The sequence below is a fragment of the Eptesicus fuscus genome, chromosome 16 (assembly GCF_027574615.1).
Source record: "Eptesicus fuscus isolate TK198812 chromosome 16, DD_ASM_mEF_20220401, whole genome shotgun sequence".
NCBI lineage: Eukaryota > Metazoa > Chordata > Mammalia > Chiroptera > Vespertilionidae > Eptesicus > Eptesicus fuscus.
In genome coordinates this window covers 60,601,507-60,616,225 of record NC_072488.1, presented here as the reverse complement: position 1 = coordinate 60,616,225, position 14,719 = coordinate 60,601,507, and the positions used below count along the sequence as shown (strand labels likewise).

Here is a 14,719-nt window from a genome sequence, read left to right as displayed (position 1 = left end):
AGGTTCAAGCAGTATCAGTTTGTGATCATACAGGCCTTGTTGATGTCATCTTGGGATAGCTGTCTGCCTCCGTGGTCAGCGACTTCTCGTCCTCGAAAGGTCCCAGCTGTTCCTTATCCTTGAAAAGTCTTTGATCTCCGCTGCAGACGGAGATGGGGTCAGAGATGGGAGTAGACGTCCATTCATAGCCAAATGCCTTTTTTAAATGAGAAATGTGAATCCATGAGCTACCTCCTTTAAGTTTAGTTGCACATGGGTTAGTTAGTAATACCTGGTAAGGTCCCCTCCAATGAGGTTGGAGAGTCTTTTATTTGGTGTCTTTTCCAAGACAGCAAATCTCCTGGTTGTAAGCCATGATCTTTGAACCCTTCGTCTCCCGGGAGCGCACTGTGAAATGAATCTGTTACCAATTTGTTAGTTCCTACAATGCAGAATGTCTGCTCTTTACTTTTCCCTGTATTCAGGAAACAAAAGATTTAAGTGTCAACAATATTTTAAATAGAATCATAAGAATAATTATCCTCAATTCATTTAGTCCCATAGTTGTTTTTGTTTATTTATTCCTTGAAGTTCTATAAATCTTCATCCAGTTCAAAATATGACCTGCTTAGAAGCCTGCAAGTTAGAGTAAATCCGAGTCCTTTTCATGGATTTTTCTAGACATATATATATACCTACAAATGCATCAGAATAAAGCGGTCCACAAATGACAAAAATTTAAAAGTAGCATGGTTATAGATTTGATAAAAACCTTGCTTTTCTATAAAATATAACATTCCAAGACAACAACTTCTTGGTAAGTAATAATCCCTGTAAAATGACATAGAGAATAATATAAAATTTGTATAACTTTAGATTCAATTATAATTTCAACATATAAATAATAATATGTAAGAGTTTAAAATGAGGCACAAGGCTTATTGCAAGCAGTATATTGAGCATTGAAAATAACACATAAACTCCCAATATGTGAAACGCAAATTCACAGAGTATCACAGGGAATCATGACTCTTGGCTTGCCGGTGTCCCTGACTGGACACATGCTACCCTCCTAAAGTTTCCTGTTTGAACTTGGCTCTGAGAATCTCTGCAAGTTTCTTTCTGAAGCAGAGTGCCTTAACAACGCACGTGACCTGTCCTTGCTCTTGATTGGAGCTCAGGCACACAGTCTTTCCTGATTGGCTAATTCAAAGGGAGGGGGTTGCCCTTGCTCTTTCAAGGGGAGCATCAAGCCATGCGGCCAACATGGCGGCTGCCAAGTCACAGTCCAAAATGGAGGCTGTCTAAACTATTCTTAGACAGAAAAGATGATTTGTTTATTCTCACAACAAAGGAAAGAGCAAACCGAAATCCCTAAGAGATAGACAGCCACAATTATATTTCAGACAAACAGACAGAAATCTCACTAGCTGTTTCTGGAAGCTGAACCCTGAGAGGGAGAGCAAGAAGAGCCCCCAAGATTAAGAATTCTTGGCAGCTGCTGGGACGTTCTTGCAATCTCTCTCACGCTTTCAACCCCACCACACACAACTAGGCTTCCCCGAAGTGGGACTTGCCTTTTCTTTCAACAAATTAAACAACAACAACAAAGCGACACAAAAACATCAACACTGTTATTAGGCGCACAGAAAACACACTAAGAATTTACACCAGAGAATGTCTAGCATTAAAATTACCAAAGCAGTGTCTTTGTCCCCGGTTTGGGAACTGCCCCTCTCTAGAATTTCAGTACACTCCCAAAGGACTATTCAAAAATGGCTGTAGACATTTGTTAACTTCAGAATAGTTCTGAGACAGTCCCTGAAAATCTTTTTTATTAATTTCCATCTATAGGAAGAAAAAAAAATTTTTTCTTAGAAGCTTCTAGTTTCCAAATCAAGATACGCTTCCCATATACTCATTCACTTTAATTTCAGAGCCGGCATTTTTTTTTTTTTTTTAATTCCTGCATGCAAAATATTAACATAGGTACCCCAAACAAACTGCATTTTTTTCTTTCTGGCCATTCCTCAGTTAATATGTTCTAGTTAAATTTTCTCATTTCTGTTAAGTACTTGCAAGTAAAGGCTTCTTATCAGGAGTATTAAATGAGGGCTGGGGTCTTGGGAGCTTCTAGCCTTGGAGGCACAATTTCCCATGTTAAATTTTTTTTTATTTTTGGATATCTGTAGTCTGAGCAAACTTTAGATATGTTATGTAGTAGGTCAAATGTGGCCTCAGTTTCTCTCCCGGCTGTCTAAAACCACAAAAAAGTTTTTGGGGCCCGGGCAGACCAAGCCTTTATGGTGGCCCCCTAGAAAAGCCATTTAGTTAATTACAGTCGGAACTTCCAGACGGGGCTCCTGCATTTCTGACACTTCCACAAAATTCTTAGTCACCTAAGAACACCTCAGAATCAGACTATTCTTTAAAAATAAAAAGTGTTGCCCCTTTATCTTCGGAGCTGAATGAGTTCAGCTCATTTATACGGCGAAGGTTATTTTTGCTCAGACTCTCAGCAATTCCAATTGAAAAGCCAAAATCAAAACCAGCCACCCATTTTTCCTCCAGTCCTGCCTAAGCCTGGGTTCTGCCAACCCTTAACCTGGGGTTTTGTCAACCCTGGTTCTACCTCGAGGATTTTAAAACACAGCTCAAATAAAGTCAGAGACCCTCTACCAACAAGGGACGGTCCTGGATCCGAGAGATCACTCACCCACGTTCACCCAATGGGCGGAGAACCGGTGGGCTCAACGGGCCCTTTGCTGGATCCTAGCTCCAAGTCCAAGTCCAAAGGATGATCCCGGGTGAGTTTTCTTTGGAATCCTGCCATGACTACGCCAAAAATGTTAACGAAAAAACCATTGAAACCTGTAAAGAATTTTAGTGAGTTTATTTGAGCCAAAATGTCGACATATGCCGGGAAGCAGAACCTCAATGAATTGAGGTAATGCTCCGGAGAATGCAGGGTTACATCTATATTTATACCTTGAAATCAAAGAAAAGGGACGTAGGTGAGTTACATGAAATCCATTGGTGACAGATTAGGGAGGTGGGACAAAGCAAAGCGGGGAAACCTCTGGGATTGGGTGAAAAGTGAAATGATGGACATGTGCTTCTCTTACAGAGATAGATACAGGATACTTTAACGTAATTAACAGTTGACAATTAACTTGATAACAATAACAATGAAGGAATGTCCCGGTGCCATTTGTTGTGCCCTGAGGGGTCCGGGGTAAAAAGGAAGTTACAAGTTACCCAGACATCTCACAGACATCTCACAGATATGTTATCTTAGAGGCAAAAAGGCAAATGGGCTCAGTAAAGATCTAAGTTGACCTTTGTCAGGGAAGATATCGGCCTAGGACATGACTGCCCACTATAACCTGTTTGTAGTTAAATATTTAATTTTCAAACCATCCTTTGTGGTTATTTCAGGTCTCTGAGTTTGCAAGACTGCCACGCAGGCCTCCCCTGAGCTTGTCAGGTTAGCATGTGGCTCCTTCCGTTCACACCTGCCTCCCACTCTTCTTTTGGGACTTGGGTCCCGCTGTGGGTTTGGACCCTTTGCAGCCGCCTGGAGGTGAGGGCCCTCCCGGGTGTGGGCTCTGAGGGTTGTGCTGCTCTCAGGGCGCCGCCCAGGGCGCGGCGCAGACCGCGGGGCGGGGCCCCCACAGCACAGACTTGGGGTGACACTGACCTCAGCATCGCCTTTCAGCGGAGCAGGAGGGCTCTCTCCTGTGCACTGGTTCCTGCGGGAACAGTTCGCACTCACCTTCCCTCCCTGCTCTTGGGGCCCGTGTTTGGGGTGGAGGCGCCCCAGGCCTCGGCGCGGGTCTCCGGTGGGTCCCCCCCACCCACCCCCGCCCCCCGGGTCAGCACGTTACAAGGCGGTCTCCCCGGGAGCAGCGCGTCGGTAAAAGGAGAAGGGGCGCCGCGCGGCTGCGAGTCCGGGGCAGCTTTCCTTCCCGCACTCGTGGAGTCACAGCCGTGAATCACCTGAGACGGCGGCAGCTTCCTCGTTAACCCGGGGACGCTCGGGACCGCACGGTTACGAAACACCAACTTTTACTTTTATTCGGACGCGCACTGCCCTCCCTGGCGCCCACCCCTCCGGCCCCGCCCGCGGGCGCCGGCTCTGCGAGGCGGATCCGGAGCGCCCGACCCGGTGACCCGCGAAGGCCCAGGGGAGCCTCGACGGCTCCGGGGACCTTGGACGGGCGGCTGCGTCGGGGCGCGCGGGGGCGCCAGGACTGGCCTCGCGCTACCGCCCCGTCGGGGGCTCAGGTGGACCCGGGCTGCGGAGGTCAGGGCCGCCCGGAGCCCGACAGCGCCGCCGTGCGGACGGGTGGGAACGGTTCCCGGCGCGGGGTAGGGGCCGCCGCCGCCGCCCGGGCCCTCCCGCGCGTCCCCGCGAGCCCGGGGCCGACGCTCCCGGGAGCGGCTGGGGGCGGGGGGAGGCGCGCGGCTGCCGAGCGAGCGAACGCGTCCGCCCCCGCGGAGCCGAGCGCGGAGAGCGAGCGGCGCGGGCTGGGAGCGCGCCCGGGACGCGAGCGCCGCCGCGGGAGGACGTGCCCGCGCGGGTCGGACTCGGCCGTCGGGAGGCCCCGCCACCTGCTGCGTGGCGCCTGGCCGCAGGGCCCGCGGGGCCGGAGCCCGGGCCAGGGCAGCGCCGCCCGCCGTGCAGGTACCGGGCCGGGCGGGGCCGGCCGCGGCGCGCGGGGGCCGGGAACCCGCGGCGCGGGATTCGGGCGGGGGCGGCGCGGGCTAGAGTCGCGTCCCGGCGTCGGGCCGGGGGCGGAAGCGCCGCGGGCAGGGCCACCCCGCCGGGTGCTCCGAGGACCCCCTGGGGCTCTGTCCGTGGCAGTGCAGGGCCGGGAAGGGGTGCACCGGATGCCCCCAAAGTTTCCCGGGCTCCCTGGGCTGGACCTGGGTTGGAGAGGCACAGCCTGGCAGGTAAGGCGTTAAGAAAAGAAAGGTGAGGGAGCCGGTCGTGCTGGTGGTGGTTGCGAGTCTAGGAGAGATTTGTGCCTCCTGTAACCGGAGGCCATTGCGGGAGAAATTGTGGACAGATTTATTCACTGTCTTCCGTATGCTCAGGCAATGGTTTATTTGTTAAACAAGTTTTAGGTTTTGAGTCCAAGCCAGCAGTAAGGGATTCTGGGTTTGACCTAAGAAATGTTTAAAAATTTAATCAGCAAATATTTGTTGAACATAGGCTTCCTATCAGACAAGGCTTTATATGAGGTTAACATATGTAACCAAGTAGTTACTCAAACTGGGGCTTTTGAAATGCAAGGAGACGGGAATGCCAGCGCCGGAGTTGGACGTGCGCAGGTACAGGCCGACAGCTGGCATCGTGTCACTGCTGAGCACTTAATTTTGAGCCAGGAAATCCTTCAAGTGGGAGACGATCAGCTGTGTGAGCCTCTTAGAGCCCACCCCACACCTTCTCAAGCTGATGTCTTAAAATATCCTTCTCCCTCAGCCAAGCCTGCAAGCTTCCTTCATTTACATAAGGAACACATGGGCCGGGGAGCAGAATCTGGTTAGACCCCACATTCTGCTTGGAGCTCCGCCCCCATCACACCTGGGATGATGGGGCATGGTGGTCACTCCTAGAGCCGTCAAGGTCCTAAAAGGGAGGAGAAACATCCGGGGACAGTGCAGTTCAGGGACATCGGGGGTCCCTGCCTTGGGGGCTGGTGGAGAAGTTGAGCTGCGCTGGCTTCCTGGCTCCGCCCCAGGGCTGTGCTCACCGATGCTGGAGCTTGAGATCAGTAAGTGAAGCGGATCCTGCCTTTGTTTTGTGGTGATTTGGGTGTTTGAAAACACGCATTAAAACATTGCTCTCGCAGAGTTTCTTGGTGCCCTTACATTTTGTGCCTGGGGTGAATGCCTTATTTGCTCACCCTAGTTCCAGACTTACCTGAGAGTCAAGTTTCTCCACCTCTCTAAGCATGTCTCCTCGTTCATAAAATAAAGCAACGGACCCTCCATGGCTGCTGCACAGCTAATGCAGAGCATCTGGCTGCTGCGCGGGACCAGGCATGTGGGCTTGCTGAAGGGCGGCTGTCCTAGTGAGGTATTGCCATGGAGCTTGGTCATCTTGAGCTTGTCACCGAATCTTGCTGAGTCTCAGTTGGCCGCTCAGCAGAATGGGAGAAGTGATAGCCAGCTCGCAGGGATGCTATCGGGGTAAATGAGAGACTGTGCGTGAAAGCCCCGGGCCCTCCTGGTGGGTAGGGTTTCCGTGATGGCCCCATGGGCCTGGATCTGCCTGGGCGAGCTGGCAGCCACCTGCTTTTCCTCCGAGGTGAGCCTCGAGCCTTGTCATGCACAGACACGTGAATTCCGCATGGGGACCCCCAGGAGTGTTTGAATCAGAGTCTAGCTGTTTCCTGTCAGGTTTATCATGGAAGGGGTAGAGCTTACCAGCTACAAGTTGTAGTGTGCAACCTTTGTTTTGTTTTAAAAGAACTTAATTTTGCTGCCCTAAACCAAGGACTTTGCTTCCTTTGGTTATTTTTGGACCTAGCTCACGATTGTGATTCTCCTGAACCTAATTCAAGTGAAATTATCTCAGTCACTATCTAGTTTAAAGCAGTTTGGTCCCTGGAGAGTCCCCCTCTCAGTCTGTGCAGGTCACCCTGGGGTCCCTTCTTGCTGCAGGTGGTTTCAGCTGTGGTCACCTCAGGGTGTTGGGAGAGTGTCCTCTTGTTGGTCATCTGATCCTCTGATGCGTTTCCCACCCACCACTGAGCCTCCTCCTGTTTCCACTGAGTGTTGTCCAGCCGGTGTCACGGGTGAGCTGCCGCGGGGCCCTGCCTCCTGCCTCCTGGCCCTGAGGTCCCCACACTCTGGGTCCAGATCCCTCCTGGGCACCTGAGCACCCGCCCCGGCTGTGGGAGCCATGCTGGGCTGCCATTCCTGCTGTCCCGAGTGGTCTCCTGTTCCCAGCAGGACACAGGACAAAAGCTCCCGTGCTTCCCACATCCGCCTCTGCCTCGCAGGGGTTTCTGTCCCCTCACCACCTCCCCTCCTCCAGGCCGGGTGCAAAGCGGGAAGGGCTTGGTCCCTCCAGGACACCCCTGCCCCATATTAGAAGAGCTTCTTCCTACCTGGGGGCAGGAGCCTTCCTCAGGGCGGGTCTTCTGTCCTCTGTAGAATGTGGCTTAGAGTAAAGGTCTGGGCCGAAACTTCCAAGCTTTGCTTGTGATATGTAAAGGGAAATTAAATATATTTTTCTATTAATTCCCCATCCCTGGCGAAAGCAAATGCGGCCTAGTGCAGGCAGGAACAAGGGAAAATAGAGAGACAGCTTCCTTCTCTCCCCCTTCTCCATCTCTCTGGGCTCCAACCTGGGTTACGTGCACTAGACTTATTGCCTGAAAAAGACTGCAAAGCTGGGGTGGGGGAGCTTCTGGAGAAACCAGTCGGGGCTGGGAGGAAGCAGGAGGAAGAGCCGCTGGGAAGGGGTGGTGGGGGGGGGGTAGAAGACAGACGCGTTCTGCTTACACAGTAGAGCCCAGCCCAGTAAGTCAGTTTCATGTGGATTAATGTCTTCCCACCCATCTCGCCTGTTCATGCTGCGGCTCTTCATCACCAGGATGGTCTGCTGTGTGCTTCCTTTCCTAAAAGCAGTGGAGACATACAGAAGAGTCCCAGACGTAATTGCTCCCTCAGGGAGCTTAGGACTGACTTGGAGCACACAAGTGGCCTGGTTTGAGGCCCAAAGCTGAATACCCAAGCCCTGGGTTCTGTTGACAGCGGGTGGACGGTGAGGTGGTCACAGAAGGCTTCTCGGAGGAGGTGGGACTTCAAGTAACATTAAGTCTGGGCCCAAGGACATGAGACGAAAGAGAACCTCCCAGGAGGAGGAGCGCTGGACCCCCTGGAGACAGAAGGACCAGCCCAGAGGGGCCTGCGGGACCCAGCTGTGTGACCCTCCCTGGGGCCGAGCTGGCCCTTCATTGTCCGGGTGGCTGTAAACCCTGGTGCGTTAGTGCCCTGCAGTAGGACCGCATTCTACATTCCTGTGCTTCCTCCTAACGAGGGAAATCAGAGGCATTTCCATTTAATCCTGTTTTTCTTAAAATATCTGCAGCTGGAAAATCATTCCAAACTTTTTAGTCAGGTAATCAGTCCTTCAGACAGGTTTGTGTTTCTGAGGAATTAATTACCTGAGGATTCTGTGTGTGGCTTCAATGTGCTTTAGCCTTAATCCTGAGCTCAGTGGGTCTCAAACCAGAAGATGCCACATGAGCGCTCAGCAAACTGACAGGAGACGATGGGACAGGCTTGGCCAGGCCACCGGGGACACCCCTCACCGTCGGCCACGCGTTCTGTGCAGACCCTGGCACTGTTCCTGCGCACATTCCCGTAGGCAGGGCTCTCAAATATTTTCCTCATGCTTAAGGTACCTGTGGACAGAAATCACAAAAGATCCTTTAGAAAGGTGAGGAATAGAAAGTTATTTGTTTGCTCAAACCTCCTCCTGGCCCTGGTGTGTGGGACTGGTTTTTAAAAGTCTTAGGTTTGAGAACTTCCAGGAACTTGCCTACCCTCTGAGGTCCGTACACCACGCTCCCGTGACTCCTCCCCGAATTCTCCCCATGCTCCGTGGCTCCTCCCCGAATTCCCCCCACGCTCCGTGGCTCCTCCCCGAATTCTCCCCACGCTCCGTGGCTCCTCCCCGAGTTCTCCCCCACGCTCCGTGGCTCCTCCCCGAGTTCTCCCCACGCTCCGTGGCTCCTCCCTGAATTCTCCCCACACTCCGTGGCTCCTCCCCGAATTCTCCCCACGCTCCGTGGCTCCTCCCCGAAATCTCCCCCACGCTCCGTGGCTCCTCCCCGAATTCTCCCCACGCTCCGTGGCTCCTCCCCGAAATCTCCCCCACGCTCCGTGGCTCCTCCCCAAAATCTCCCCCACGCTCCGTGGCTCCTCCCCGAATTCTCCCCACGCTCCCGTGGCTCCTCCCCGAAATCTCCCCCAAGCTCCATGGCTCCTCCCTGAATTCCCCCCACGCTCCCGTGACTCCTCCCGAATTCTCCCCACGCTCCGTGGCTCCTCCCCGAAATCTCCCCCAAGCTCCGTGGCTCCTCCCCGAAATCTCCCCCCACGCTCCGTGGCTCCTCCCCGAGTTCTCCCCACGCTCCGTGGCTCCTCCCCGAAATCTCCCCCAAGCTCCATGGCTCCTCCCTGAATTCTCCCCACGCTCCGTGGCTCCTCCCCGAAATCTCCCCCCACGCTCCGTGGCTCCTCCCCGAATTCTCCCCCACGCTCCGTGGCTCCTCCCCGAATTCTCCCCACGCTCCGTGGCTCCTCCCCGAATTCTCCCCACGCTCCGTGGCTCCTCCCCGAATTCCCCCCACGCTCCGTGGCTCCTCCCCGAATTCCCCCCACGCTCCGTGGCTCCTCCCCGAATTCTCCCCACGCTCCGTGGCTCCTCCCCGAATTCTCACGTCCGTGGGAGGCAGCATAAGCATTCGCTGTGGTGCGCACGTTTCCCCAGAAGCACTCTCAGCGTGGCCACGGCCGGTTCGGGATGTGAAAATGTCAGAGGTGTTTTGCTTTCTTAAAGCAGGTGGTCAGTCAGGGCTCCAGTGCCAACTCTGCCACTCAGAGGCCCTGTGTCTTCAGACACCCCACTAAGTGGGGCTGGTGAGACACACACACACACACATGCGCACACACACACACGCGCACACACATGCACACACACGCACACGCAACCTGAGATACTATATCAGCAGAGAAAATGTTTCATAAATTATTGTAGCTATTAATCTTCCATTGTCTTCTTAGATGGCGAGAGAGCATTTATTATATTTCCCAGGGAGGAGCCCCTAGTAAAGCACCGAAAGCAGTGAAGGGTCTGCAGAGGGGATCCGAAGGCATTTAAGGAAAATGAGGAAATCTGCTATACAGGGTGCTCCCGAGCAGAGCTATTGGGAGGTGTCAGGTGGGCGGTAACCTTGGTGCAATTAACTAATTTATTTATTTATAAAATATTGTATTGGTTTTTAGAGAGAGCAGAAGGGAGAGGGAGAGAGAGAGAAACATTGATGTGAGAGGGGAACATTGATCGGCTGCCTCCTGCACGCCCCCTACTGGGGATCGAGTCAGCAACCCAGGCATTGAGCCCACAACGCAAACCAGGCATGAGCCTTGACGGGGAACTGAGCCGGCAACCTTTCAGTGCATGGGACAACGCCCAGCCACCCGGGCCACACCAGCAGGGCCCTGGGTGAATTTAAAGTGCACAGTGGGGAGCAAAGGGAAGGAGATGGGGAGGTAACCGACAGGAGAGGTGCCAGCTGGTGGGAGGCCCTCAGCACCTAGTCCAGGGGTTCACAGCATTTGCTTGCTCCCTCTTGCTCTGCAGCATCCGTTTTCCCTGCCAATTTGTGGTCTCGGGACCAGAATTAAAGTACTAGCTGTGGGGCCATGGACCGGAGGGGCCGGGCCAGTGAACACACAGGTGTCCTCCTGGCGAGCGTAGGGCCAGTTCCGCCCGGCCACCTCCGCGGCTGCCGGAGACTTGATGGGCAGCCTTGGACGAGAGGACCCGGATGAGTGTCGCCAGTGGGTAACTGAGTTAAGACCTAAATTGGGTTCCTCTTGTATACTTAGTCTCATGAGCATGATCACATGACTATTTAGTGCCATTTCAGATACCAGTCAGTGTGCTGTGAACATCTGCCGCCCAGCTGCCTGGGCGCACGTGGCCTCCTGCACATCCAGGGCCCCCCCTCCTCCCACGGCTCGCTCTGTGTACGCGTGTGCTCTGCCTCCTGTGTATTGATCTTTGCTTAACATAGCTTATAGGAGTCATCATTGCCTTCGCTGTCTTCTCCGCAGAATTGACTGTTTTCTGACAAGACAACCGAGTACGTTACAGAAGAGCACTGAGTTAGCTCTTAAACCAGTTTCCACATTGGGACTGTTTCCGTGAAGCCATGTCCCATTGACGTGGGGGAGCTTGCGGTGCGTGCCGAGCTCCGGGGCCGGGGAGGTCTGCACGGGCTTACGTGGCTTGTTCGCACCCACTTCAGGTCCCAGGTGGACACTGACGTGTGCGTCCAAGGCTGGGCTCTGCTCTCAGCTCCTCGGGAAGCAAGTGACCGTGGGAGGACGGTCATTGGTCACGCCGGACGTGCTGCTGTGAGCCTCGTGCGAGGCCGCTCCCCTCAGCTCTCCTGGGCTGGTGGCCGGCCTGTGGCCGGGCGCAGTGTCTGCACCTGCAGGGCGGGGACCGGGGCAGTGGGTGTGGAGGCCGCACTTGGTCGCAGGGCGGAGGCTCAGACCTGGGTCTCTCTTTTTTTATTGAGTTTCTTGGGGTGACATTGGTTAGCAAAACCATACAGGTTTCAAGTGTGCAGCTCCACAAGACATCACCCGCACACGGCATCGTGTGCCCACTGCCCCGGGCAAAGTCTCTTTCCGTCCCCTCTTATCCCTGCTTTGCCCTCTCCCTCCTCCCCAACCCCCTTTCCCTCTGGCTATCACTGTATTGTGTTTGTGCTTATGTGTGTGTGTGTGTGTGTGTGTGTGTGTGTGTGTGTGTGTGTTTTTTTGGCTTCATTCCTTCACCTTTTTTTCACTCAGCCCCCAAACCTCCCTCCCCTCCGACAGCCGTCACTCCGTTCTAGTATGTCTCTATGCTTCTGTTTCTAGTTTGTCATTTTTGTTCATTAGATTCCACAGATAAGTGAGCTCCCATGGTGCCTGTCTTCCTCTGACTGGCTTATTTCAGTTGCACAATCCTCTCCGCAGACCTGAGTCTCTAGAGTTCACTGCTCTGCGTCGCCTGGGACATGCAGTGAGCCGCTCTGAGGTCCCGTCTCCACCCTGCCCCTGCTACTCTAACCCGGGTTTAATTCCTAACTCCCAGTCCTGAGGGCCTTCTTGATTCAGTTCCTTAAGGGTTCATGTTTTCTCTCACGCCCTCCTCACAAAGCACTTCTCGCGGGTCCTTCCTGCGAGGAGGCGGCGTGCCTTAGAGGCTGCAGCGCACACGCTGCTCTCGGGAGCAAGGAGAGGACGGGGTTGTTGGCGGGTGAGACCCACCCACTTGGCATCTGAACCAGGGCCACACCACTCCACCTGGTGACTCATTCTCTGTGACCTGGGATCGTTTCCACAGGAATAGAATTGGTCACGTATTTTTGGAAGGTGGTTGGGTGTCAGCTGCATGCTCCATCGGAAGTCAGATATTTAAATCATCATGGATCAGCATTTCCAGGATACTCGCTGGGTGAAATGGGCTCTTGACATAGGAACACACACGCTTTGAAGACTTGAGTCATCCGTTTTCCAAGGCTTGGCCAGTGTCATCTTGTCTCTGTGGCTTTCATGAGCAAACCTGGGTCTTGGAATTGAGTAGGCAGGGCTTATCGGGTACCACATGTAGAAGGGAAATTACTGGGTGAGTTTCATGGGCCCTGGGGCAGCCCGGGGGCATCTCTAGGTGGTGGAGGAACCCCTGTGGACGGGAAGAAAGTGAACTTGGCGCAGGGCAGGCCTGCCTCCCGTCTGGGGTTGGGCCAGAGTTGTGATTTGGCTCATTCCATCCAGTCTGCCCTTTAACTGGTCCCTCGTGTGGCTCAGGACCAGGTGCCACCGTAACAGACAGTCTCTGCGTCCAGCATCCTTGGGGCCAGAACATGAGCAGGTGTCTCGGAAACATTGGGGGCATACCTTCCAGATGTTTGTCTGTGCTGAACCGGACAGTCATATGTGCCTGCATGTACAAAAGCATGTGTTCAGTTATGAAGAGGTCACGCCTGGCTGTGTGGCTCAGTTGGTGGGAACATCATCCCATGCACCAAAAGATTGCAGGTTCGGTTCCGGGTCAGGGCACATACCTAGGTTGTGGGTTTGATTCCTGGTCAGGGCGTGTATGGGAGGTGGCTAATCGATGTTTCTCCCTCCCTCCCTCTTTCAAAATCAATAAAAACATGTCCTCAGGTGAGGATTAAAAGATAAATAAATGATTAAAACAAAGCGGTCATGTCTGGATTGTTCTGTGAGTTGCCTTTCACAATTAGAAGCACGTGTTGAGTCTCACTTCCACATTATTGGATAATCTTCCGTAGCAGCAGTCCCTGAGGCTGCGAGGGGCGCCAATGTGTGGGTAGGCCTCAGCTTACTCACCCACGCCCTCTTTGGATGCATGTTTAGGGAGCTCATTTCCATCCTTTTGCCATTTAGTAACAGCATGACAATGAACAGCCTTGTCCCTGCCCTTTCGCACATCTGTCTGGCTGGTTCCTCCAAAGGCCCGTCCCCTGCGTAGATTTCCTGTGTGTATACAAGCCTCCTCCTGGGACATACATGTTCTTCCTGAAATAATTTCTTTCACACCGAGGTTTTCCCCATGAGATTCCTGCATCTTGGTCGGCAGCACCTTCAGCACCTGGCTCTTCAGCATTCCCTCGAGTTCCTTTGGGTAGAAGAGGATTTAATGTACAGGGAAGCCAGGAAGTGGAGTCCTGGGTGTCCCGGCCTCCAGCAGGCAGTGAGCAAACCAGGTGGAAGGAGCTTCTCAGCCTTTCTCTCTTCTTTAATTTTGTACTTTTTATGTTATACTAGAGGCCTGGTACATGAAATTCGTGCACTGGGGGCGGGGGTGGTCCCTCAGCCCAGTCTGCACCCTCTCCAATCTGGGACATCCCTCTCACAATCCGGGACTGTTGGCTCCCAACTGCTTGCCTGCCTGCCTGATCACCCCCTAACCACTTCCCTGCCAGCCTGATCGACGCCTAACTGCTCCCTTGCTGGCCCGGTCACCCCCAACTGCCCTCCCCTGCCCTCCCCCGCAGGCCCGGTTGCCCCCAACTGCCCTCCCCTGCAGGCCCGGTTGCCCCCAACTGCCCTCCCCTGCAGGCCTGGTCGCCCCCAACTTCCCTCCCCTGCCGGCCATCTTGTGGCAGCCATCTTGTGACCACATGGGGCAGCCATCTTGTGTGAGGGCATGATGGTCAATTTGCATATTACCTCTTTATTATATAGGATTAGATGCAGGCAGAGGTGAGAGCCACCGCATTAGCCATGGGTACGGTGGGCCTGGTCCCCGTCTCACTGAGTCAGCCTTTGGTCATCCTCGGAGCTCTGTGACAGAGCCCCAGTCACTTTTCTCTGAAAAACGAGATCGGGAGCTTCACCAGCCTGAGCTCCAAGCAGGCAGAGGCGTGGCGGAGCCCCAGGCAGCAGTCTCTGCAGACCTGCCTGCCCCAGACCCATGGTGCAGTCAGCCCCGGGCCTGCCTCAGCGGAGGGCCTGGCGTGGTGGCCGCGGCTGCGTTCCCCTGTCCCTTTCTTGGCGGTGTCCTGTGAATGTTGAATAGTCCCTGTCACCAGGCCTGGGTGGGAAGCAAGAGTTAACGTCCTGCTAAGTTTAAGTTAGTGGCCAGTTTTTTCATGAGTTACAATTGTCCATCAGTCAATTTGTGAACAGTAGTTCTCCTCAAACAGGCTTTTGTGCATTATTACTGTGAATTCAGTGTTTCTGTGGTCGCAAGCGCCCCCTCTGGTGGATCGCTGTGTTTTCCGTGGTTCAGGAACGCACTGCTCAGGAGGGGGTCCAGGTAGCGGGTTCTTCAGCAAGCGGAGCCCGTGGTGGCAGGGTGGAGGTGCTGGGTGACGCTGGGGAGGCGACCACCAGCGTGACGGTACGCGTTCTTCTGACCCTGCCAGGTCTTCACCTGCACAGTGAAGGGCACTTGCAGAGATGGACT

The 14,719-nt window shown here is 54.0% G+C and overlaps 1 protein-coding gene across 1 annotated transcript in view; it reads left to right on the top strand.

Annotated features, from left to right (window-relative positions):
* Positions 1-4,555: 4,555 nt before the first annotated feature.
* Positions 4,556-14,719, top strand: part of CRACDL (CRACD like) — a 117,469-nt gene continuing 107,305 nt past the window's right edge. The window contains exon 1 of the mRNA XM_054728049.1: positions 4,556-4,666. The gene's annotated coding sequence lies outside the window, so the exon portion shown is untranslated. The remainder of the gene's footprint in view (positions 4,667-14,719) is intronic.